This window comes from Aegilops tauschii, chromosome 5, assembly GCF_002575655.3.
Source record: "Aegilops tauschii subsp. strangulata cultivar AL8/78 chromosome 5, Aet v6.0, whole genome shotgun sequence".
NCBI lineage: Eukaryota > Viridiplantae > Streptophyta > Magnoliopsida > Poales > Poaceae > Aegilops > Aegilops tauschii.
In genome coordinates this window covers 122607769-122633394 of record NC_053039.3, presented here as the reverse complement: position 1 = coordinate 122633394, position 25626 = coordinate 122607769, and the positions used below count along the sequence as shown (strand labels likewise).

Below are 25626 nucleotides of genomic sequence, written 5' to 3'. Positions count from 1 at the left end.
TGTGAATGTTTTCGTTCCCTGTAGCATCTATGAACGTGACGTTTTTATTCTTTTTCTTTTTTGGCAGCAGTAGCGTTTTTCTAACCCGAGCACATTTTTTTCAGTAGTAAAAAAAAACACATTTGTTTTCACCACTCAAAAAAAGAAGAAGAGAAAAGACACGCCATCACCTTGACCGTTGCAACTCCCGTCCCGAGTACCCTAGTTGGAAATTTCCCTGTCCGTCCCCAATTCGAGACGGAAATCTCCCGTTCCGCTCCCGATTCGAGACGGACGCGCCGCCGCCGACCTCCTCCTGCCCACCCCCGCTCCCGCTCCGGATCCAGCCCCCAGCCCACCAGCTCCACTTTCCTTCTATATCCGCCGCCACGCACGCCACCTCGGCGAAGCCGCGTCCGCAAGGACAAGCCTCCGGCTGCCGCAACCGCCTCTGCCCCGGCTATAAAGGCGCGCACTTTGGCCGGTCCGCTCCTCCTCTCTTCGCCCAGGCCATGCCTCTCGCCTCGATTCGTCCTCAACTCCTGCCTCTCCTCCTCCCGCGTCTGGTTTCATCTTGCTCCTCCTCGCTCGACTCGTCCGTTTAGACTAGAAAGAATTGCTCGTCCTCGATTCGTCTGTTTTGAAGCGCGTCTGATTTGATTGATTTTGCTCGTCCGCGGTTCATCCGTTTAGATAGAAATCACGTCTGGTTTCATTTTGCTCGTCCTCGCCGTCGCCAGTTTAGCATCGCTTCCGAGTTGATTCTGCTCGTCCTCGCCGTCGCCAGTTTAGAATCGCTTCTGAGTTGATTTTGCTCGTCCTCGCCGTCGTCAGTGTAGAGTTGCGTGTGATTTGATTCTGCTCGTCCTCCCCGTCGTCCGTTTAGACCAGAATCGCGTCTGTTTTGATTTTCTTGTCCTCGCCGTCGTCAATTTAGATAGAATCGCGTCTTGATTTGATTTTGCTCGTTCTCGTCCTAGTCCGTTTGGAATCGCGTCTGATTTGATTCTGCTCGATCCCCTGTGTTGCTGCTGGGTTCTTTACACTGATTCTCTCGCGTGTTCTTCGTGCCGTCTCATCGGGGGTATCCGTGGAGGAAGCGAGCGGTCGGTCGGTCGGTCGGTTTGGGTCGTCTGGTTTGCGAACTAACAAGTCTGTTTGAGAAACTTCTGCGTGCGCTTTGTTATCTGAGAGACGCTCACGTTCCTGCGTTTCGTATTCGCGTCGGGCCCTTGTTCGCGTCTGCTTTTGAAATTGGAATTGCTGTTTATCGTGCTCGTTCAGATCGGTTCCTCTGTTCCGTCACCTGCGCTGTTCGTCGGTTACTTTCATATCTCAAACGCATGCGCCCTTTGATACTACTTGATGGATGTTCAGATCTCAAATGTTGTGTTGTTCAGACCGGTTATTTTGATTGAAATTGGATTGTTGGTCCTCTGTCGATTCTTATTCTACTTGATGGATGTTCAGGGTGTTACTATGTTGTTTTCAATTGCTTACTTCTTGTCATGCTTTGCTCATGTTCCCATATATGGTGATGCTCATCATACGAGTACTAGATGAGGTGCTGCTAGTTAGTCCCCCTTAGACTTTGTTCTAGATAAAAGAGCATAACTCCAGAATTTTGTCATTACACACTTGGGCATATAATTCTGTTGTGAGCATAATTCCAGAATTTATTTATCTGTGAAAGCTTGTTCATCACATGTTTTTTGTCAATGCTGCTAACTTTATAGCTTTCTGAGATTACTTCGGTCTTGCATGTATTAGCTTTCTGTTTGTGCCCCTATCTAAGTCTGTTTCTTGTGTGCAAGCGCTCCATTCTGTGTGTGTCACTGTGTGTGGCTTGATGGTGAATATGTGTGGCTTTATTCTCTGTGTGTGTGTGTGGCTTGATGGTGAATATGTGTGGCTTGACTCTGTGTGTGTGTGTGTGGCTTGATTGTGTGTGTGGCTTGACTGTGTGTGTGTGTGACTCTGTGAATATTGCATTTGCTTGATGGTGTGGCTGGTATGCTTTGTTGAATGATTGGTTGTATAACTTGTGTTTTATATTGTTGTGGCACGATTGGTTGCTGTTTGTTGAATGCGAACTCGTATCTTGACGAATAATCATGTATGCTAACTTGGTATTGGTAGTTCCTGATCACCTATTACTTGTTTAGTGTAGACTGACTATTCTTTTTTCTGAACTTTTTTGTGATTATGTCTTCACATTGCACTGCTCGATCCATATCGACATGCCCACGCTGTCTGGTGAGGATAAAGATGTAAGGAACTCCTCCCAAGAATCTCTCTTGCTCTTTGTATTAACTTGACGACTAGGCTTTACATGTTAAAAAATATTTTTTTCGTGAAACTGGAGCTCCTTGCTGTAACCCATTATATGACTTTATGAGCATGCACCACTTTCAGGTTATGAGAAAAATAGGGTGCCCCAACCAAGATTGACTTCCTCTCTCTTTCTTATACAAGGCATGCAGAAGATGTGTGGCAAGTAAGTAACTCATTATGTCAGATATTTAGAGTGTACTACTTCACAGTGCCATCTTTCCCAACAGATTGAAATTTTTAATATTGATATTGGGTTGAATAGTATCACATGTTTGTTTGCATTTCATACTTTGGAAAAATGTTCCTAATGTTGATAGAGTATTTTTCCTGCAATAGGCATGGGAGTTCCTCTCAAAGTTAGGTGATCTTAGCCAAACTCTGATTTTTGCCAAAATTGAGAATGTGGAGGTAATTTCAAGATATTCCTTCAACATTCCTGAGCAACTTGGATTTGTTTACCACCTATTGACTCCTTATTCCTTGCAGGGCTTGAACCATTTTGATGAGATCCTGGAAGAAGCAGATGGTATAATTCTGTCAAGAGGAAACCTTGGAATTGATCTTCCACCTGAAAAGGTTGGTTATCTCAACCTTCGCAATGCATTATCTCTTAACGTGTCGTCCTAGTTGTGAAAAAATTAGAGAGAATCACCCCAATGCATTGTTTCTTAAGGGTTGTATCTAAATGATGTTGCATTGTGGAGAAAATTAAAGAGTAGGAAAACAGGGAGTGCAAGAAAACGAGCTAAGAGCCGTATCTATATGAACATACAGCTCCACTCTCGTTCTTTCTTAATTATTACAGTGCCACATCAGCATTTTGACTATGATAACGTGCTAAGAGAAGCATTGTGAGTGCCCTTGGCAGTTGTGAAGGCATTTTGCTTGATTAACATGTATTTTCCCCATTTGCATGAAGCTTAGTGATGATTTTATGTGCTTTACTTAGATTTGCTCTTTTTTTAAACAAAAATCAAGGGTCTGTATTGAGCACTACTTTGTTCGTTCTTTAGGTGTTCTTATTTCAGAAGTCTGCTCTGCACAAGTGCAACATGGCTGGAAAGCCTGCTGTTGTTACTCATGTTGTGGACAGTATGACGGACAACCTAAGGCCTGCTCGTGCGGAGGCAACTGATGTGGCAAACGCGGTGCTGGACGGTTAGTTTTTGCCTCTTGCAGATATCTTATACTTTGGTGATCCTGTAAGTTTTTGCCTCTTGCAGAATCCAATGAAAGTTCTGATTCCGAAAGCTCTGACTCTGAGGTATTCATTTACCTACCAATTTCGAAGTGGAAGCTTCATCATTTAATAGCATTTTTAATTATCTTTTTGCCTGATTTCACCATGTTTCACTTCATTTTCAGAAGCCAGCTACTGAAGTGAAGAATTCTGCGGGTTGCTACTGCACAAAAGAAAAACCAGGAATTGGACGGCTCTGACAGTGATTCTGATGATTCATCAGATGAGGTAAGAATCATATTTCTAGCAATGCATGTCTATGTGAGATAATTACAAAAGCATAAAACATATTCCTTGCACTTACCATTCCCCTGATCTTGTCGTTTAATTCTGTGGAGTACTAATATTTCTTAGTCCTAACTGGAAAACCATTTGCAGGATATGGCCACTAAAAAATCAGTAGCCAAGAAAGTGGTAGAATCCAGTGAAAGTTCTGATTCTGACTCCGAGGAGGTATCAGTCAGCTAGTTATATGAAAACTAAGGCTTCACTATTCTGTCTTTATAATGTGATACTAACATTTTCAATATATTTCCAGGATACCACTGCTAAACCAGTTAAGAAGAATAAAGAATCTAGTGATAGCTCAGATCCTGACTCAGATTCAGATTCTGAAGAAGCAAGTTCTCTGTTGTACTTGTTTACTCTTGGTAACTTCTCTTGTGTGATATTTGTATTTCTTAAACATTGTTTTGTTTCTAGCAAATCTTTTGTCTATGCCATCTTTCTAATGCGGTTCCTTTCTATGTCCAGGATACCACTGCTAAAACAGTTTCTGTAAAGAAAGAAGAATCTAGTGGTAGCTCAGATAATGACTCGGATTCCGATTCTGATGAAGTAAGTGTTCTGTTACTTGCTTACTCCTGGTCACTTTTTTGTTGTGCAATGTTTAAAATTCCTTCCAATGTTTTGCAGCCAGCAAAATCTACTATTCCTGCTAAGAGGCTTCTGACAACAGAGAAAAAGAGTGAACATGTACGCATTATTTTTTAAATTTTATTTTCTTGAAAGCATTGTCTTCTGTGATATTTGTTGTACATTAATTGATCTTGTTGTAATTCAATATTTGCAGTCCAAGGATGATTCTGATGATAGTTCTGATGAGAGTGATGAAGAGCCTGCACTAAAGAAGCCTAAGGAATTTTTGGTGTTTGCTTTTTCATCTGAAGATTTTGGTCTCTAAGGTTGCCAAGAAAGAAAGCAGTGGTGATGATGACAGTTCTGAAGAGAGCTCCAGCAGTGATGATGAAAACGATCAATCGGTGTCAATGTGAAAGTCCAAGCAGAACGAAGTATGGTTTGAGTATATTTATGCTGTTGTAATTTTTCCTCTTATGTTTGATGGTAATCAGCCTCTAACTATCTTCCTAATTTCAGGAACGAAGATCTGAATCACCCTCGCCCCTCTAGAGAAATCAGTTTACTCATTCAAGTTCTGGAAATTCTTTATAGCTTTCTGAGTTTACTTCGGTCTTGCATGTGTTAGCTTTCTATTTGTCTGTTTCTTCCCCTTTCTTTGTCTGTTTCTTGTGTGCAAGCGCTCCATTCTGTGTGTGTGACTGTGTGTGGCTTGACTCTGTGTGTCTGGCTTGACTCTGTGTGTGTGTGTGTGGCTTGACTGTGTGTGTGACTGTGTGGCTTGATTGTTTGTGTGCTTGACTCTCTCTGTGTGTGTTTGTGTGACTGTGTGTGAATATTGCATTTGCTTGATGGTGTGGTTTGTATGCTTTGTTGAATGATTGGTTGTGTATAACTTGTGTTTTATATTGTTGGGGCCTAACACTGCCTTTGCCGGTCCCAAGCCCGGATGTGAAAATGTGGAGGGAGCTGCAGTTACCTCCTTTTTATTGTTTGCATTACGAGTGTCGATAGAAATTACACAGTCTAGGTTACTGTCCTAATCGAATAGTGAATCTTCACATAATTTGTTTGCATGTGATTCCTTTCTGAAGTTGTACGAGGTCAGTGTTTTTCTTATACGATACCAAAGGGAAGCGACTGTGTGTGGCTTGACTGTGACTGTGTGTGGCTTGACTCTGTGTGTGTGACTGTGTGTGGCTTGATTGTTTGTGTGCTTGACTCTCTGTGTGTGTGTGTTTGTGTGACTGTGTGTGAATATTGCATTTGCTTGATGGTGTGGTTTGTATGCTTTGTTGAATGATTGGTTGTGTATAACTTGTTTTATATTGTTGGGGCCTAACACTGCCTTTGCCGGTCCCAAGCCCGGATGTGAAAATGTAGAGGGAGCTGCAGTTACCTCCTTTGTATCGTTTGCATTACGCGTGTCGATAGAAATTACACAGTCTAGGTTACTGTCCTAATCGAAAAGTGAATCTTCACATAATTTGTTTGCATGTGATTCCTTTCTGAAGTTGTACGAGGTCAGTGTTTTTCTTATACGATACCAAAGGGAAGCGAGTAACTAAGAATCTAGGCCTATACGGGTTTTATTTTTCTCCCTTTTTGGATTTTTTTTACGGTGCCTTGTCAGCATGACGTGTATGGTGCTTTGGTTTTACTTCTGTGACTGATTTTTTTAGGTGGAGAGGTCTGCACGTACGACACGTTTTGGATTTGTTTTGGAGTCCACCGCTTTGACTGTCTTCTGACGCTTTGACTGTTTCCATCGTAGGTGATGTGTGCTTTCTGGTTTTGACTGTGTCTCCTTGTTTGCCACGTATCATTTTTGTATGTCAGTTTGTTTGGGCCGATTTTTCTGGGCTCTTCTCGTGGTACGGGTGTGTTCCTTTCTTTTTTCTTCTGCTGCCTATAAAGTCCTTCTGGTGTTAGATCTTCTGGTTGATCTGTTCCAAGTCACTCTGAATATATTCCTGATGCTACTTCTGGCGATGGATCTTCTGTGTTTTAAGTGCCGCTCAATATGTTCCTGGTATGTTTTGCTTAATTTATTTTTTTCTGTTGTGTGTGCTTTTGCTGCTATATGCGCTGTGTTCATATTATTGTATGGTTTTCTGTGGTTAGTTTTGGATCCTAGTGAAGCGCGCCGGTGTCGGCATGAGATTCAACGTGGGAAGCGTCCTATTTATTTATACAACCACGTGGCTCGAGTCAAGGAAATTCTCAAGCATAAAACGGCATCTTCTTACTCAGCGTGCTTTTAAAGGAGAAGTTGGTATTGAATTTATGGATCTGTGTAGCTACCTGATCCCGGTATATGAAATTGAGCCTCTTGAGAAAGTTACTGATGTGATGCTGCAGACAAAATTGACCAATACTTGTGGTGTGAAGGGGACAAACATTACCTCTTCCCAAATTGTATAAAGCCTGCTGATTCAGAACCACCTCCACATTACTTGTTTACAAGTGGTGCCAAGGTATAAATAATTTGCAGGACATATGGAACACTAGCGATGGGCTTATTCTTATGGTCTAATTATTAGTGCAGTGCATATTACACTATTAATCTGCCATATTGTGATTCACTTGCATGCAAAAATCTGCCCCTAATGATTTACTCCCTCCGTTCCAAAATAGATGACTCAACTTTGTACTAACTTTAGTATAAAATTAGTACAAAGTTGAGTCATCTATTTTGGAACGGAGGGAGTATTTCAGTATGAATAGTACCATGTCCAAGTTAACGGGTTTAAAGCTAAATAGTATTGTGGCGGACTTTAAATGCATATAATAATTTTTGGACAACTTTTGTAATTCAAAGTGAACTAATTTAATCATGATAGAGTATTGTAGTTGTTAGACTGAATGGAGGTTAGTGCCTGGCGGCTTTGAGAAACTAAATAACTTACCTACTTCCGTCTATTTCTTTTTAATGTTTATATAGTAATTTCTGAAGAACAGTGATTTCATAATGGTGAGAGAAATGGCATGGCTATGTGTCAATTTTTTCCAGATTTGTTAGTGAAGCAACCTGGATATCATTTACTTGAGACTTGAGGTTGCTTGTCATATGTATTATTGTACTGGCAAATCTCCTAGTTCCTGTAATCATTTTCCCGAGCAGTGTCTTTTTTCATCTGTACACATGTTCACTTCTTTTGGATCTGGTGAAAACATCAGATGAAGTTAATCCTTTTTGTTCCTGTTCATATTCATATTCAACTTGGATATTAACATGGCACTCATTTCAAATCGTTGTACTGGACTTGAACATTTGCAGGATGAAGTCGAAGCGGCACGGATGGCAGCAATCAACAAGGAAATTAAACGTGTGTTGACAGAAGTTCTTCTGAAGGTTTGTCATTGCATGAACTTATTTAGCTAGGTTTAGCAGAAGATGCACTTCTGTTCTAAATTCAGCAAGTCTGTCATTTCTTACTTTTGTACTTTTGTCATTCCAGGTTACGGATGATCATTTTAATGAGATCGCAACCAAAGTTATGAAGATGATTCATCAGCTGAACATGAGTGAATTATACTAAAACTTTATGGTAAATTACATTGCTGATTATCGCCTCTGTGTTGCAGCAAATGAGACCACTGGTGTCTCTAGCTCAAAGGAGCTTGGTCTGGGAGAATCAGAAGTCAAGACCACAGCTAAAGGTGTAGTCCCTGCTAAGCCAAACAATGTTAGCTCTACTGGTCGTTCTGATGGTACTGGGCTAAGTTCTCCTAAAGGTGCTCTTCTTGGTCTTGCTAGTTATGATTCAGATGACGAGGATGATGAGGGTGATGGGTAAGGGTTTAATTCCAAATTTATCATCTGAAATTAAAGTTGTGCAGCTCATCCTAAAGAAAGTAAGTTCTTGAAAAACACAAAGCGGACATGGTTTCCTAGAATTTATTTTCTGAAGGAGGAAGAGCTTATTATTAACTTTCTGAGTTTACTTCGGTCTTGCATGTTTTAGCTTTCTGTTTTTGCTCCTATATCTATATATGTTTCTTTCCATTTCTTGGGGGCACGCGCTCCATTGTGTTTGTGTGTAATTGTCTGTGTGATGTTCCCCTATCTGTCTGTTTCTGTCTGTTTCTTGTGTGCAAGTGCTACATTGTGTGTGTGCAAGTGCTACATTGTGTGTTTGTGTGTGTGATGTGCCCCTATACATGTCTGTTTCTTTGTCTGTTTCTTGTGTGCAAGCGCTTGATTGTGTGTGTGTGCTTGTGTGACTGTGTATTGCATTTTCTTGATGGTGTGGCCTGTATGCTTTGCTGAATGATTGGTGTTGTATAACTTGTGTTTTGTATTGTTGTGGTTTAACACTGCCTTTGCCAGTCCCAAGCCCGGATGCGAAAATGTGGAGGGAGCTGCAATTACCTCTGTATTGTTTTCCTTAGAAGTGTGGATTGAAATTACTTTGTCCTAATCGAATAGTGAATCTTCACATAATGTCGTAGTATGTGATTCAAGCTTGGAAATGCATCCTTCCTCGCTATGAAAAATCTAGCAAGTGTAATTGTCGTTAGAATTTGTCCCGTCTCCTAAATTAATCGCGCTGGTTTCTTAAATCTTGCCAGCACCGCTTTTCTAAAAATCAGTTATTTGTTTTTATTTGGCTTTAGGTTGAATTTTGTGGCTGTCTGATCTTGCACGAATCTCAACGTCATAGATGTTCCTCATTTGTCTGTCACTCACGAGTGCGTGTTGGGTCTATTTGTTGTTGAGCTTTTTATTCGGGTTGTGGGTCGCCCTCTCCTTGTTTGGATGTGGGGGTCTCTACCAGGAAACCATGCGGTCCTGGTGTCCTATTATTCTTCATTTGTGCTATCGCTTCAAACACTTCTTCTCAGTGAATGGTGCTCGTTCTCGTCTGCACCTAGCTGCGGTAAATCCCTAACCACACACTCATCGAGCGACACAAAATTATACTCTGGTGCTCCAAAAACTTTTCTGTAATAGCTAGAGATGTACAATTTTAGGTTCTCATGCGCTACAATTGTACCCTTATCTTGTTCAAGCTAAATTTTTCTTCTTCGTATGCTTTCCATTTGCAATTTTATGGAAAAACTGTGTGTTGTCATCTCCCCTGGCGAACTTGTTAGAGTTGTGTCGAATATTATCTGTACAAGGTAGGTTACAGTTATGTGACGCTCGGATAATTAAGCTACAGTGAACCTCCGCTAATGATGCCACGTCACCTCGGTTACTGTTGATAAACTCGCGTCAGTTCGAAACCTAGTTCAAATTTAAAATAAAGGCAAACAATAAAAGTTCTCAAATATTAAAACTAAATGTTTAGGTGGAGCCAAATAATGCATAGGTAATTATGGTGGAGAAACCACATTTTTATGAAATGTTTAAATAATCTAAAATGAATAAACATTAGCTAAAACAATTAAATAAATGCCTTCTGAATTTTATAAAATACTAAACTATTTTGTTCAGGGGTAAAACTTTTTGTGGCAGTAGTTCGAATTGTAACTCTATTTTAGGTGTGGATTTTACTTTTTGTAAAACTATAAAATATTAAAGAAATAAAAGAAAACAGAAAGCAAAGGTAAGAATAAAAGAAAACAAAAGATAATAGAAAAAAGGAACAAAAGAGACCCCCTGGGCCACTTGGCCCATCTAGCCGAAAGGGCCCAGCCCACTCCCTCGTCCCGTTCCTCTGCTACAGGGAGGCAGGGGGGATCATGGCGCTCATCCCCCCCGGCCATGGCCGTGCAAGCCCTGAGTGGCAGCCATCCACGGCCTCCTCCTCGGCATAAATAGCCCCCTCTCCCTCCGCCGAAACCCTAGACCGCCCACATCCGTCTTCCCCTCAACCCCCCGTCTTCCCCATCCCCTTCTGCTCGATCTGAGCTCAGCGGTGACCGAGCTCCACGCCGTCGTTGCGCTGGCCACCATCGTCCCTGCCGGCCGAGACCTTGCCAGAAGACGCACCTGCCTCCTCTACTTCATCTACAACTGCCGGATCGAGCTGGAGCGCTCCGTATCGTCGCCATCGAACCATCTTCTCCGCCTTCGGCCGCCGCATCCCGACCACCTCCGGCTGCCCCGAGCCGCTCCTCATCACCGATGTGAGCACCGCGCGTTTTCCCCTCTGTTCTCGCCTTCGATCTAGTCCCCTAGCTACCGTCGCCATTGTCGGAGCAACGCCGCCGCTGCCGAGCTCCGTGCCATCACTCTAGTGCTCCCCCAACACATAAGCGTGCTCGTGGTGTTGCTTAGAAGCAGCCTAGCCCATCAGTTCATCAGGTGCGTGCCCGTGTTCCCGTATCCCTTGAGCCGAGCCACTGCCTCCACCTAACCTCGTCGCCGACGTCTTCTCCGGCCACAAACCCCCGCACTCGCGTGCGCCTGCCCTGCCTGCGCCGCATGCCCGCTCCTACCCGCGCACAACCGCACCACGCGCCGCCGCCCTCCCGGCCACGCTGCGCACAGGCCCAGCCGCGCCCGTCGCGGACCTCTGGCCGTGAACGGCTGCGCCTGACCGTGCCTCCGCGCGCGCCCGGTTGCGCGTGGCCTCGCCCGCTGCTCATCCCTGCTGCTTCGCTGATGCGCTGCTGCTGCTCTTGCTGTTGTGCTGCTGCTGCCGCGCTGCTGTCCTTGCGTGCCGCTGCTTATTGTTACTTCTGCTGCTGTGTGCCGCTAGTTGCTGCTTGCTTCTGCTGCTCGCTAGCTGCAGCTGCTGCCTACTGCAGCTGCTGGCCATGGCCGCCGTGGCCTTGTGCCCGTGCATGCTAAGTGCTAACCATGGCTAGCCCTGTGTGTGCGTGTGTGTTCTGGGTGTGTATGGCCAGCCCAAATCCTGATTAGGGACTAATTTAGTTAGTTAGTCTAATTAGTATTACTAGTTAATTAGTCCAATAGTAGATGACATGTGGACCCATTGTAGTTTAAAGAAAAACAAAAATTTAGTCTAATTCAATGACATGTGGCCCCTACACTATTCATATGTTGACTAGTCAACATTTGACTGGGTCAACCTAGCCACACTGGCCCCACTGTCATACGCTACGGCTACAATAGCACTAGGTGACAAAAGTATTTAGCTGTTACATTTTTGAATTAAAAGAATTCTGTAAATTCAAGAAAACCATTTAAACTTTGAAAAATCATAGAAAAATAACCATAACTCGGATGAAAATACTTTGTACATGAAAGTTGCTCAGAACGACGAGACGAATCCGGATACATAGCCCGTTCGTCCGCCACACCTCCCTAGCATAGCAAACACGCAACTTTTCCCCTCCGATTCATCTGTCCGAAAACACGAAACACCGGGGATATTTTCTCGGATGTTTCCCCCCTTCACCGGTATCACCTCATACTGCGTTAGGGCACACTTAGCACCGCTACTTGTCTTGTCATGCATCGTTATGCATCTGTTTGCATTGTATTCATTGTTTCCTCCCCCTCTTCTCTCCGGTAGACTACGAGACTGACACCGCTGCTGGTGCCCCGATCGACTACGCTATTGACGACCCCTCTTTCTTGCCAGAGCAACCAGGCAAGCCCCCCTTGATCACCAGATATCGCCTATTCTTCTCTATACTCTTGCATTAGAGTAGTGTAGCATGTTACTGCTTTCCGTTAATCCTATTCTGCTGCATAGCCTGTCTTTGCCACTACTGTTGTTACCTTTACCTGCAATCCTACATGCTTAGTATAGGATGCTAGTTTTCCATCAGTGGCCCTACATTCTTGTCCGTCTGCTGCGCTATACTATTGGGCCGTGATCACTTGGGAGGTGATCACGGGTATATACTTATATACTTTATACATGATACATGTGGTGACTAAAGTCGGGTCGGCTCGAGGAGTACCCGCGAGTGATTCACGGATTGGGGGCTGAAAGGACCTTTGTCCCGACGGCCCTCTGGGTGGATCTTTGTGGCGGAGCGACAGGGCAGGTTGAGACTACCTAGGTGAGAGGTGGGCCTGGCCCTGGTCGGCGTCCGCGGTTACTTCAAAATAACACGCTTAACAAGTTCTTGGTATTTGATCTGAGTCTGGCCATTTGGTCTATACGCACTAACCAACTACGTGGGAAAGATATGGCACTCGACGTCGTGGTATCAGCCGAAGCCTTCGTGACGTCAGCGACTGAGCGGCGCGCGCCAGATTGGACCGCGTAACATGACTTCCTTTGTAATGGAGGTTGCTAGGTCTGCTTCCGGCCGCCCACGCAACGTGCAGGTGTGCAATGGGCGATGGGCCCAGACCCCTGCGCGCTTAGGATTAGACCGGCGTGCTGACCTCTCTGTTGTGCCTAGGTAGGGCTGCGACGTGTTGATCTTCCGAGGCCGGGCATGACCCAGGAAAGTGTGTCCGGCCAAATGGGATCAAGCGTGTTGGGTTATGTGGTGCACCCCTGCAGGGAAGTTTATCTATTCGAATAGTCGTGTCCCTCGGTAAAAGGACGACCCGGAGTTGTACCTTGACCTTATGACAACTAGAACCGGATACTTAATAAAACACACCCTTCCAAGTGCCAGATACAACCCGGTGATCGCTCTCTAACAGGGCGACGAGGAGGGGATCGCCGGGTAGGATTATGCTATGCGATGCTACTCGGAGAACTTCAATCTACTCTCTTCTACGTGCTGCAAGATGGAGGTGGCCAGAAGCGTAGTCTTCGACAGGATTAGCTATCCTCCTCTTATTCTGGCATTCTGCAGTTCAGTCCACCGATATGGCTCTTTACACACATACCCATGCATATGTAGTGTAGCTCCTTACTTGCGAGTACTTTGGATGAGTACTCATGGTTGCTTTTCTCCCTCTTTTCCCCCTTTCCTTTCTACCTGGTTGTCGCAACCAGATGCTGGAGCCCAGGAGCCAGACGCCACCGTCAACGACGACTCCTACTACACCGGAGGTGCCTACTACTACGTGAAGCCCGCTGACGACGACCAGGAGTAGTTAGGAGGATCCCAGGCAGGAGGCCTGCGCCTCTTTCGATCTGTATCCCCATTTGTGCTAGCCTTCTTAAGGCAAACTTGTTTAACTTATGTCTGTACTCAGATATTGTTGCTTCCGCTGACTCGTCTATGATCGAGCACTTGTATTCGAGCCCTCGAGGCCCCTGGCTTGTATTATGATGCTTGTATGACTTATTTATGTTTTAGAGTTGTGTTGTGATATCTTCCCGTGAGTCCCTGATCTTGATCGTACACGTTTGCGTGCATGATTAGTGTACGATTGAATCGGGGCGTCACAAGTTGGTATCAAAGCCGACTGCATGTAGGAATGCCCCGTCCTCACTCCTTGGCCGAAGTCGAGTCTAGACATATCAAAACTTTTACTAACATTGTTGTGTGGCTTACGGGCCCACGTCGCCATTGGGTGGTATTAGGATCTTTTATTCCTCGACCTATACTCTGGGATTCTGATGTCTCTTCTATTCGGGTTAAATGATTTTGCTAAAATCTGACTCTAGGTTCTCGATAATACTTTCTCCCGGAGAGCCCCTTATTACAGATGATCGTCTGCTGCACCAGAAGAATCCGAAGATACTCTCCGATGTTATCTTAAAACTTTATGGCATCGCTTTTCCAATTCCCTTCCATCAATAAACCCCTACGGATAACTATGTATACTCTCCATTCATACAATGCTTCCCAGTTGATCTTGTTATTACAAGATACCCCGAAATTCTCTCTGTTGTTCCGAGAATCCTTTGAGCTTCCTGCCTTGCTGTTCTTTGCCACATGAATACCACTATGGATAATTTCTAGCACTCACCGGATATTTGCTCATCCCCAGTTGATTCATGTATTTCACAAAAGTCTTCAAAATACTTTTTGAACTTCCGAAAATCCTGAGTAGCCTATTGCTCTTGAAATTCTTACTTACTTGCATTATGGTTAATCCCATAAGTCTATAATCTTATTGGCATCCCTTGTCATTATCATTTTGACTCCATTGATTCAATATGTTGCGTATGCTCGCAATCCTCAATCATATCCTAGAATTCATCCTTCCCGCCCAGATGTCATTTTTTAACATGAGCTGGATCTCAACCAATCAAATTATCGTCGGTTGTACCCCTAAGCTTACTCAAGTTATCCATCCTTAATCAGAGCGTTTGCTTCTGATCCCTTGATTTGGAAATCATAAAGTCCTTTGCATCTGAACTTTGAATTAGTCAGTTGTTTCTATAATCCAGTGCCTTTGCATTGTTTCTTCCTTTGATTGTGCCGGTACTCACATTAACACTGTTATGGACCGTCAGATACTTTGTTGGATTTTATCTGACAGCATCCTTCATATTCAATAATCTTCTGAGCCGTCCACGGATACATAATGTGTTGAGGATATAAACCTTAGAGTCACCCGCCAGAAAGGGCCGGGTTACTCATAAGGGTCATCACTTGAAGCCCGGCGCCAAGCTTAAAGACGGTGGGCCAAAGATGGGCTTAAGACCCGGAGACGGCTTAAGGCCCGTAGTAATAAACCGCCGTATGGAGAGACTTGTAGTGTAAAACAAGAATAGTTGAGAGTCCGAGCCGGACACTTTTATGAGCCGGCCGGGACTCTGAGAGCTGCTGGGCGTCAACCTCTCTATATAAAGGGGCGACCCGGCAGCGGTTTAAGGACAAGAAAGATCTCATCGAGAGCCAGGCATAGCAGTTAAGCTCCCTGGTCATCGAAACCCTAATCAATACCACCTCAACTGGACGTAGGCTTTTACCTTCACCGCAAGGGGCCGAACCAGTATAAACCCTCGTGTTCCTTGTCCCGTTTAACCCCTTCAAGCTTCCTAGCAGCGATGGCTCCACGACTAAGTCCTAGCCTGAGGACATCTGCCGTGACAATTCCACGACAGTTGGCGCCCACCGTGGGGCCAGCGCACGGTGGATTTGAGTTGTTGAAGGGCAGCTTCGAAGGGCTCAAGGGATACGCTGTGGGCCGGATGACCAAGAGTCGTCGCGGCAAGCTCTACATCGATGATGCAAGCTGGGGCCCCGACGCCGGCTCAATCGAGTATGGATACCGGGTCCCCTTCGGCGGAATTCATGTTTTCATTGGTAAGATTGGTGAGCCGGGCCCGGAGCCAGATCTCTGCGCCGATCTCATCGAGACGGCTCAGCGCGCACGACCCGCCCGGGCCCTGCCTGCCTTGAGGCATGTTTTTGTGGGATGTGTCCATGGAGGGCACTCTGACAGATCTGGATCTGGTGATGAGACGGCCGCCGGCTCTGACGGCGAGTCGTCCACAGATGAGTCAAACTCGTTGTATCAACTTCAAGATGGTAGGCTCATGGGTTGTTCCGATGGTGACAGTATTCCGGACCCGTTTGAGCCGTCGAGCCGGGTCGGAATCTTCATGGCCGGTGCGCAGCCTGTTCAGAACCCTGCTGCTGGGGCAGGAAACCCGGTGCCCTCGCCGGCTCAGGTGTTGATGGATCTCATGGACAAGATGACGGTCCTGTTGACCGCCGCGGTTGACCCGGCGGATCAAGCTCAGCATGACGCGGAGGTGGCGCAGTTAAAGTTAGATCTAGTGAAAGCCAAAGAGGATCTGGCAGCAGAAGGGATCAGGATGGCTGCGGAGAGGGCGGCTCTCGACGCCCAAACTCAGTTGATTCAGGCATAGTCCTTCCGGCTCACGATGGATCAGAACGCGTCCAATGAGGTCATGAGAAGGAGGCATCAAAAGGCCCAATCTCGACTCCCTCCGGTTTACGATCCTCGAAACCTCTTCAACACGCCAGGTGCAGGGTCTAGTAACCCGCCGAGGATCATAGTGCCCGGGTCTGGGACCCCTGTTCAGCCACAAGTGATGGGGCCTCCCCGGGTGAACCCTGCCCCGCCTCAGTATGTGCCAATACCACCGGGTCATTATGCTAACCCGCTGGAGAACATGGTCGCCGCAGCGGCACGGCTGGCGGCCCTCCCAATTGACGGCGATTCTCCGACGGCTGTTGAAACCCGCCGGGTCAGGGACAGCGCTGGCGCAGCAAGAGGCGTACTCCTACAGCCGGGACAGGATCCACTCGACCCCTCGTCCAGGCCGGAGCCCGAGTTACAGCAGACACATGGTCTCAGCGACCGGCTCAAGTAACGTCCGACGCCATGACCCGCCCCTGGCCATGGCCTGGTTCATAACGGAGCCTTTCACGCAGCAGACCAAGACAGAGCGCGGCAAGAGGCGGAGCAGGTGCCTCAGTTGACGGCTTACCAGACTCCCCCGGCTTATCCGACGACTTCCATCGACGTGGGTATCCCTACCAGGACGGGAGGTGTCCCTTGTTTAGTGCCAGCTCTCCGCAATGAGCGTCTACCCAAGGATTTCAAAGGCCCTAGGAAGGTGCCTAATTACACGGCTGACTTACAACCCGCAGCCTGGATCGAGAGTTACGAGATGGCCATGGAACTGCTGGAAGTCAGTGAAGCGGCAATGGCCAAGTACTTCACCATGATGTTAGATGGGACTGCCCGCACTTGGTTGAAAGGGCTACCACCGAATTCCATCGAGTCTTGGGCTGAGCTAAAAGCCCGGTTCATCCAAAATTTCAAGGATACCTGTAGGCAGTCTATGTCAATTGTGGATTTGACTAACTGTAAGCAGCAGGAGGGTGAGTCTACGACACATTGGGTTCGCCGGGTTAAGGAGATAATACATTCATCTGATAAGATGGATGCCGGCTCTGCAGTCTTAATGTTAGAACAGAATTGTCGTTTCGTGCCCCTGAAGATGAAACTCGGGCGGCTTAAGCGCGACTGCAGTGATATGGGTACACTGATGGCGGCTCTCGTCAAGTACGCCGATTCTGATAGTACCAAGGACCCCGCTTCAGATGATGAAAGGACAGGGAAGGGAAAGAAGAACGGCAATGGCAAGGGTTCCCAGCATAACCCGGGGAACCAAGGAGGTGGCAAGCGCAAGGCCGACGGCAGCCTAGAGTTCGTAGCCAACGCCAGCTCACAGGGTACTAACCAGCGACGCAAGGGGAGGCCCCCTCCCCGAGCCGGCGGGTCAGGCCCGACGCTGGAGCAACTGTTGAATGAGCCTTGTCCAAGGCATGGCTCTAGAGAGAAGCCAGCTACTCATCTATGGAAGGATTGTGCAATCATGAAGGCCTTCAAAAATTCCAATGCCTTTAACGACAACAATGGCCCGGGCGGTGGCTCAGGCGCCGGCGGTTTTCATGGCCCGGGCGGCGGCTCAAATTCTAATCCTCAGAACGGTCAAGGGGGCTTTAATCAGCAGTCTGGCCAGGGTCATCAACAACAGCAGGGGGGTTATCAGACCAATCCAAAGCAGCTTAGCGGTGGACAGTATCATGTGTTTACCACCAGTCTGTGTAAGCGAGATCAGAAGCTTCATAAGAGGGCTGTGAATGCAGTTGAGCCGGCGGTTCCACGCTACTTGTGGTGGTCTGAGCAGCCTATAGTGTGGAGTAGGGAGGATCACCCTCCCCGGGTGGATAATCCGGGTCACTTGGCCTTGGTGGTGGCTCCTCAGGTGGGAGGATATAAGTTCACTAAGGTGCTCATGGATGGAGGCAGCAGCATCAACATCCTCTATTATGAGACGTTCCGTCGTATGGGGTTGATTGATAAGAACCTCAGCCAGTCAAACACTATTTTCCATGGTGTGGTACCTGGTAAGTCGGCCTATCCAGTCGGCAAGATCGAGTTGGAAGTGGCCTTTGGAGATGAGCACAACTACAGGGTGGAAAAATTGACCTTTGAGGTGGTCAAGATAAGAAGTCCGTACCATGCCATATTTGGGCGGCCGGCTTACGCCAAGTTCATGGCACGGCCGTGTTACGTGTATTTACAGCTCAAGATACCGGGTCATAATGGGACCATTACGGTTCACGGCAGCCGGAAGGTGGCCCTGGAGTGTGAGGAAGGCGATGCAGCTTATGCAGAATCTGTTTGCGCAACAGAGGAGTTGAAGTTTTACAAAGACAACGTTGACCCAACAGATATGACCTCTCTGAAAAAGCCGACTACGGAGCATGAGCCGGCAATGAAATTTAAGTCGGCTGATGAGACTAAACTTGTTGATTTCGTTCCAGGAGATTCATCTCAGCAGTTTAGCATCAGTGCCAATCTGGATCCAAAATAGGAAGGCGCGCTCATCGAGTCATCCATGAGAATAAGGACATTTTTGCATGGAAGCCGTCTGACATGCCAGGTGTACCTAGAGAACTCGCTGAGCACACTCTCAATGTTGATCCGAAATTTAAACCGGTCAGGCAATTCCTTCGGTGGTTTAATGAAGAGAGGTGGAAAGCTATTGGTGAAGAGGTGGCCCGGCTCTTGGCGGCCGGGTTTATTGTTGAAGTCTTTCACCCAGAATGGTTAGCTAACCCGGTGCTCGTACTCAAGAAGAACGGCACCTGGCGGATGTGTGTGGACTACACGGACTTGAACAAGGCGTGTCCGGCTGATCCTTTCGCCCTTCCCCGTATTGATCAAATCATTGATGCTACGGCGGGTTGTGAGCGCCTAAGTTTCTTGGATGCTTATTCTGGATATCATCAGATTAAAATGGCAGTTAAGGACTAGGAGAAGACGACGTTCATCACTCCCTTTGGAGCCTTCTGCTATATGTCTATGCCCTTTGGACTCAAGAGCGCGCAGGCGACTTATCAGCGTTGCGTGCAGAACTGTCTTCATAACCAGATTGGGCGCAATGTTCATGCTTATGTGGATGATATTGTGGTTAAGTCCAGGGAGGAGAAAACCTTGATAGATGATCTGAGAGAAACCTTTGATAATCTCCAGGTCTACAAGAAGATGCTTAACCCGGCCAAGTGTGTTTTTGGTGTTCCTGCAGGCAAGCTCTTGGGTTTCTTGGTTTCTAACAGAGGTATTGAAGCTAACCTGGAGAAGATCAAGGCAATCACCTCTCTGGCTAAGCCGGCGTGCATAAACAACATCCAGCGTTTGGCGGGTCGTATTGCTGCTTTAAGCCGTTTTATAAGCCGTTTGGGTGAGAAGGCCGTGCCATTGTACCAGTTGATGAAGAAAACTGATGACTTTGTCTGGAATGATGCAGCTGATACTGCTTTTGAGGATTTGAAGAGACAGCTGGCCGAGCCCCCAGTCCTTGCTGCTCCGGTTGACAAGGAGCCTTTATTGCTGTATGTAGCTGCTAACACCCGAGCCGTCAGTGTGGCCGTGGTGGTGAAGCGCAAGGAAGAGGGTAAGGAGCATCCGGTTCAGAGGCCGGTTTATTATGTCAGCGAAGTACTCATCGAGTCCAAGCAGCGGTATCCGCATTGGCAGAAACTTGTTTATGGTGTGTTCATGGCAAGCCGGAAGCTTAAGCATTATTTCCAGGGTCACCCCATCACTGTGGTCAGTTCTGCCCCCCTTGGAGATATCATTCAGAACAGGGAGGCCACAGGGAGAGTGGCTAAGTGGGCTATAGAGCTCGGACCTCATGGTCTGAAGTATGTGCCACGCACTGCTGTTAAATCTCAGGCTTTGGTGGATTTCATCAATGATTGGACAGAGCTACAAGTGCCCGAACAAAAGCCGGATAATACATATTGGACTATTCACTTTGATGGGTCCAGGCAGTTGGAGGGCTCGGGGGCTGGAGTCGTATTGGCTTCCCCTAAGGGTGACAAGTTCCATTATGTGCTACAATTGATGTTTCCTTGTACCAACAATGCAGCTGAGTACGAGGCCTTGCTCCACGGTCTTCGGATGGCTAAGGAGATGAGCTTGAGCCGGGTAAGGTGCTTCGGCGACTCAGACTTGGTGGCTCAACAAGTATCAGGAAAGTGGGACTCCAAGGACCCTCTCATGGCGGCTTATCGCCGCGAAGTTGAGACCATTGCTGGGCACTTTCAGGGTTACCAAGTAGAGCACATCGATCGCAGGAAGAACGAGGCGGCTGATGCTTTAAGCCGGCTGGGCTCTCAGCGAAAGCCGGTGCCGCCTAATATTTTCCTGGACGTCCTGCATAACCCTTCTGTTAAGTTGCCTACAGAGGAAGACTTGGCCGTCCCTGACCCGGAGGCACGACTGGTGGCGGCTCTCCACATCATACCGGACTGGACAATGCCCTATCTGGCTTACATGACCCGGGGAGATTTGCCTGAGGATGAAACTTTGGCCAGACAAATAACCCGGCGGTCTAAGTCAATGATTGTTATCAATGGTGAGTTGCATCGCCGCAGTGTTACGGGAGCGTTCCAGCATTGTGTCTCCCCTGCGGAAGGTCAAGAGATCTTGCGTGAGATTCATGAAGGGGATTGTGGCCATCACGCCGGCTCAAAGTCTCTTGTGGCCAAGGCTTTTCGTCATGGTTTTTATTGGCTGACGGCTCATGCTGATGCGGAGGACTTGGTCAGTAAATGTGATGGTTGCCAAAGGTTCTCGCGATGGGCTCATGTGCCGGCTCAGGAGCTGAGGATGATCCCAATTACTTGGCCCTTTGCGGTCTGGGGGCTTGATATGGTTGGGCCTTTTAAAAGGTCCAAGGATAAGAAGACCCACCTCTTGGTGGCAGTTGACAAGTTTACCAAGTGGGTTGAAGCAGAGCCAGTTAGCAAGTGTGATGCAGCCACGGCAGTTCAGTTTATGAAAAAGGTGATCTTTCGCTTTGGCTTTCCACACAGCATTATAACTGACAATGGTACCAATTTATCCAAAGGCGCCATGGAGGAGTTTTGTCAACGAGAGCATATTAGACTTGATGTTTCATCAGTGGCTCACCCTCAGTCCAATGGTCAAGCTGAGAGGGCTAATCAGGAGATTCTGAAAGGCATCAAACCCCGGCTTTTGGTCCCTTTACAACGGATGCCGGGTTGTTGGGTGGAGGAGTTACCCTCCGTGTTATGGAGCATCAACACTACTCCTAACAGGTCTACAGGTTTCACGCCTTTCTCATGGTTTATGGAGCGGAAGCAGTCCTCCCCAGTGACATCCGTCATGACTCGCCTCGAGTGGCGGCTTATGTTGAGATGGATAATGAACAGGCGCGCCAAGATGCTCTTGACTTGTTGGACGAACAACGTGATGTGGCAGCAGCTCGCTCAGCGATTTACCAACAGGACCTGCGCCGTTATCATAGTCGCCGGGTTAAATCCCGGGTCTTTCAGGAAGGCGATCTGGTGCTCCGGCTCATCCAAGATCAAACAGATGCGCACAAGCTATCCCCGCCTTGGGAAGGGCCCTTTGTGGTTAGCAAGAATTTGCACAACGGGTCATATTACCTCATTGACATTCGGGAGCACAAAGATTCACGTAAGTCGGAGGAAGAGACCCGTCGGCCGTGGAACATAGCTCAGCTTCGGCCTTATTACACTTGAGCCACCGGCTCTCATGATGTACATATTTCTATAAGCCATGTATATATTATGATAAGCAATAAAGCAGGACCTCTGTCCTTTTTTCTCCTCCAAAGGTGAACGTGTTGTTTTCATCGCAAGATCACATGATGACTTGAAGGAGGATCCGGCTTATGATCGTATTCGAATCTAGCCATGTACAATATAGTCACCTGGGGGCTTCCTGTTCAAACATAGGTCGTATTCGAACCAAAGAGAACATAGCTGTCGATACCCATTTGATTGGCAAAGTGCCGAGCTCATTGGGGAGTTTTCTTTGATCATATTTGAATCATAGTTTAACCCCTTTGGGAACCGACGTGGATCGTATTCGAATCAGTGTCGTTAAACAATTCTTAAGGTCATTTGGGGGCTTCCTGTTCAAACATGGGTCGTATTCGAACCAAAGAGAACATAGCTGTCGGTACCCTCTTGATTGGCATCGCCACACCCACTGGGGGCTATATGATCGCATTCGAATCCTAGCATAACCCCTTTGGGACGGGTTTCTGGTCATATTTGAACCGGAAGCCCCTAAGTTCTTCGGATTTATAGTGAGTTCTTCTGATTATTTCAGGTGTGCACGGCGGGTCTCACTTTGCCGGCTTAACTTTGATTTATAGTACTAGTCGAATATAATCGGTGTTATTAAGACTGGTAAACCGGAATTGAGGTACCAACCTTATTACCCGGGTTATCTAAGCCGGAAGTGTGCTTGCAGGCCGATAAGTGTGTTATTACGGCTATATTAAGGACATAATTGAGGACCAGTCTTTTTTGATTCGTATTCCGGGTTATATATCTAAAACTATGATTCTCAGTGCGGTAAGCTGCCTAGAGACTTGTGATTTGTCCTTCTATGCAGGATAGTTAAAGGCAACTATTTGAGCTTAAGGAAAATGAATGATCGATTATGACCCGGGGAAATATAAAGGAGACAACTTCAATGGACTTCAGCATTCAACGCGTGCACGATGGCACGGCAAGGTTAAAGTGTTGGTCCTACTCTATTACAAGACTCATCGAGTCCAAAAGGGTGAAGCATTGTTTAATAAGCCACCTGCAGAGTTACGATGCTTGCTGAGTTGAAGTCTCCGGCTCATCCCTCTCCTCTCCTCCGGCTGTTCCCAAGACCTGGAAAGTTGACGACTTCCAGTCAATGCCACTCAAAGCTTCAAATTGAGCTTCCTCGTCAATTAACCCGGCCGGGTCAATCTCCGGGTTGAAGGTGTGCTTACGAGCTGGCGGGACTAAGCTGATAGCTTCATAACGCGGAGTGGGGATCCTCTGATTTTCTGCATTGTAACCCGGCTGGTACTTGGTCAGATCTGTGTCGTTTCCAATGAGGGTGGCCACCGGGCGCACGATCTTCACGCAGGCTGCAAAGTCCCTTTGGTCGAAGGGTGTGCTGTCTTCCTTCAAACTGGGATAGCCGAGGGCAATGTCCGCCGGGTCTAACTCTGGAAGGAACGCCTTGGCCCGGCACAGAGCGGCGATAGCTCCGGCTCTTGCAGAGGCCCGCCGCAGCTCTTGGACACGTTGGGGAAGAACGGCAAGCCGGCGAAGAACTTCCGCCAGATGAGTCGGCACCTCATTGGATAGGGCCACCACGGCCAAGGCGCGCTGTGACCCGGTGTAGAGTTGCTCCACCAGGGTGTACACGGCCTTCAACTTGGTCACCACGCTTTGGTTGAGGTTGGCGCTTCTGGGACCTGTGTAACGGCGTAAGATAAGCCGCCGGCAATGATGGGTTATGAGACATAAAATTTTTAAACTGGACGAAAGCCGGTGGAATGACTTACCGAAGATTGCGGCAACCATCTGGGACACTTGGCGTTTTAAGCCGGAGAGTTCGGCGGTCTTCTCTGTCAGAGCCTTCTCCGCCTGTTCGGCCCGGTTCACCAGAGTAGCCTTCTCTTCGGCCCAAGCTTTCCGTTCAGCATCAAAGTCCGTCTTCAGCTTTTCTTGCGCAGCAATACTGGACACAAATTTGGCATTGGCCTTCCGGGTCTCAGTTTCTTGCGTCCTCAGCCGGGTCTTCAGATTGGAGATGTCAGCTTCAAACTTCTTGCAAGCAGCCTGCATAATTTCCGGGTTATAGGATGAACAGTTATTATGCAATTTTAAAGTCCCAAGCACTTTCCAAGCAAAGATACTTGGCACTTGGGGACTAATGCATGTCGAATGTTTCTACTTACAAATTATCGGTTCATGTGAGTAAGCCGAAAGATAAGTCTACAACATATTCTATCATAAGTAGCAGACTTGGGGGCTAGAGTATGGTAAAGATAACAAGGTAACTATGCAGTAAGTAAGGAGAATGGTACCTCAGACTTCTGCTGAATCTGGTTCACCATGCCGATCTCTAAATCCCGGCTCTTGTGCACCTGGCTGACATAGCCGGAGGTGATCTCTCCGATGCTCAGATTGGCATAGTCGGTGAGGTCCAGATTGGCCCGGTGGCGCCCTAACAACTCCTCCTTAGCGGAGCACTTGGCCAGCGCAGTAGGTCTCCCCGGTTCAACAAATTCCGTCCGGGTGATTACCACATCCGGGTCATCTGCCGGCTGAGCCAAGCTGGAGGCCTCCGGGTTAGCAGAAGCTTCTGCTATTGGCTTGTCGGTTGGAGCAGTGGCTTCCGAAGCAGAGGCAGCTGGCGGTTCTTGCGCGGCTACCTCCGGTTCAGGCAAGTCCAGTTCTTCGACCGGCTTGTTCTTCTTCGCCCTTTTGCTGAGTTTTGCCTGGGCACTGAAAAGACAAAAAGGTTAAAGCACAAAAGTGTAAGTAAAGACAAGTACAACATGAGATGATCATCATTACCCGGGCACGGTCTTGAAAGCCGGCAGGTTCGACTGCATAGAGTCGCCAGAAGAGGGGGAAGTTTCCTGATAATTTGAGTCAGAAGAGTTGAGCGGTTGACGTATAACACCCGCCAAAAGATGAAAAGGGTACAAGTTTGAGGTCACCTCGGTCCGGCGTTTCCTCGACGCATCAGGTAAGTCGGAAGAGAGGTCGGCGTCCTTGTTGGTCCGGGTGTGCCGCCGGCTCTCATGAATCTGTCGCTTCAAAAGAAATTGAGGATCTTGATAAGCTAAAGGATGTGAAAATCTTACTTTCCGGGTTACCCTTCGGACTTTCAGCCTTGGCAAGGGCTCCGAGTCGGAGGAAAGTATCATTACCTCTTCAACCACCGGGTTACTTGCTCCGGTGTCATCCTGTTGATGAACAATATTGATAAGGTGGACAGAAATAAAATAACAAATACAACAAGAGCTTACAGGTTTAGGGGTTACCTCTGACTCGGAGCTGTCGCTTAGTTGCAGCAGCTCTGAAGCAGTAGGCCTACTTCCCTTCTTGCGGGGAGCGGCTCTCTTGGCGGCTTTCTTGGCCTTCCTGGCCTTCTTGGCCGCTTCATGGTCATATTTGACCTTCCAGAATTTGTCATCAGCTTGAAAAGTACAATGACGATTTCTTAAAGTTCAGATGAAAGCTATCTACAGAAGAAAATAAGATGTTCAGATCAGCGGCTTACCGCTGGGGCTGGGTTGGTCTTGCAGAAGGGGCTTAACCCGGTCCTCCCGTAGTCTGCCAAGCTCTCATTTAAAAGGGCCTTGGTCATGTCTTCAGCAACGTCTTCATGAAGATCATTGCGGCTGTGTCGCAGGGGGTCATCTTTCCGGCCTGTGTATTCACACATTAAGCCGGGGCGGCGGCTCAAGGGGATCACCCGCCACGAGATCCAGACCCGGACCAGATCAATTCCGTTGAGACCATTGCCCAGGAGAGCCTTGATCTTGTTGATGGTGGGGAGCAGAGGTTGGCGCTCCGCTTGAGTTAACTTGTCAGACAGAGGATGAGTTGGTTCCAGACGTGAAGGCCGAAAGCCGGGCAGCGGCCTCTCGTCAGCC

At 47.4% G+C, this 25626-nt stretch overlaps 1 pseudogene; it reads left to right on the top strand.

Moving 5' to 3' along the window:
* The first annotated feature begins 239 nt into the window (after positions 1-239).
* Positions 240-4736, top strand: LOC120964402 (uncharacterized; annotated as a pseudogene).
* The last annotated feature ends 20890 nt before the right edge of the window (positions 4737-25626 follow it).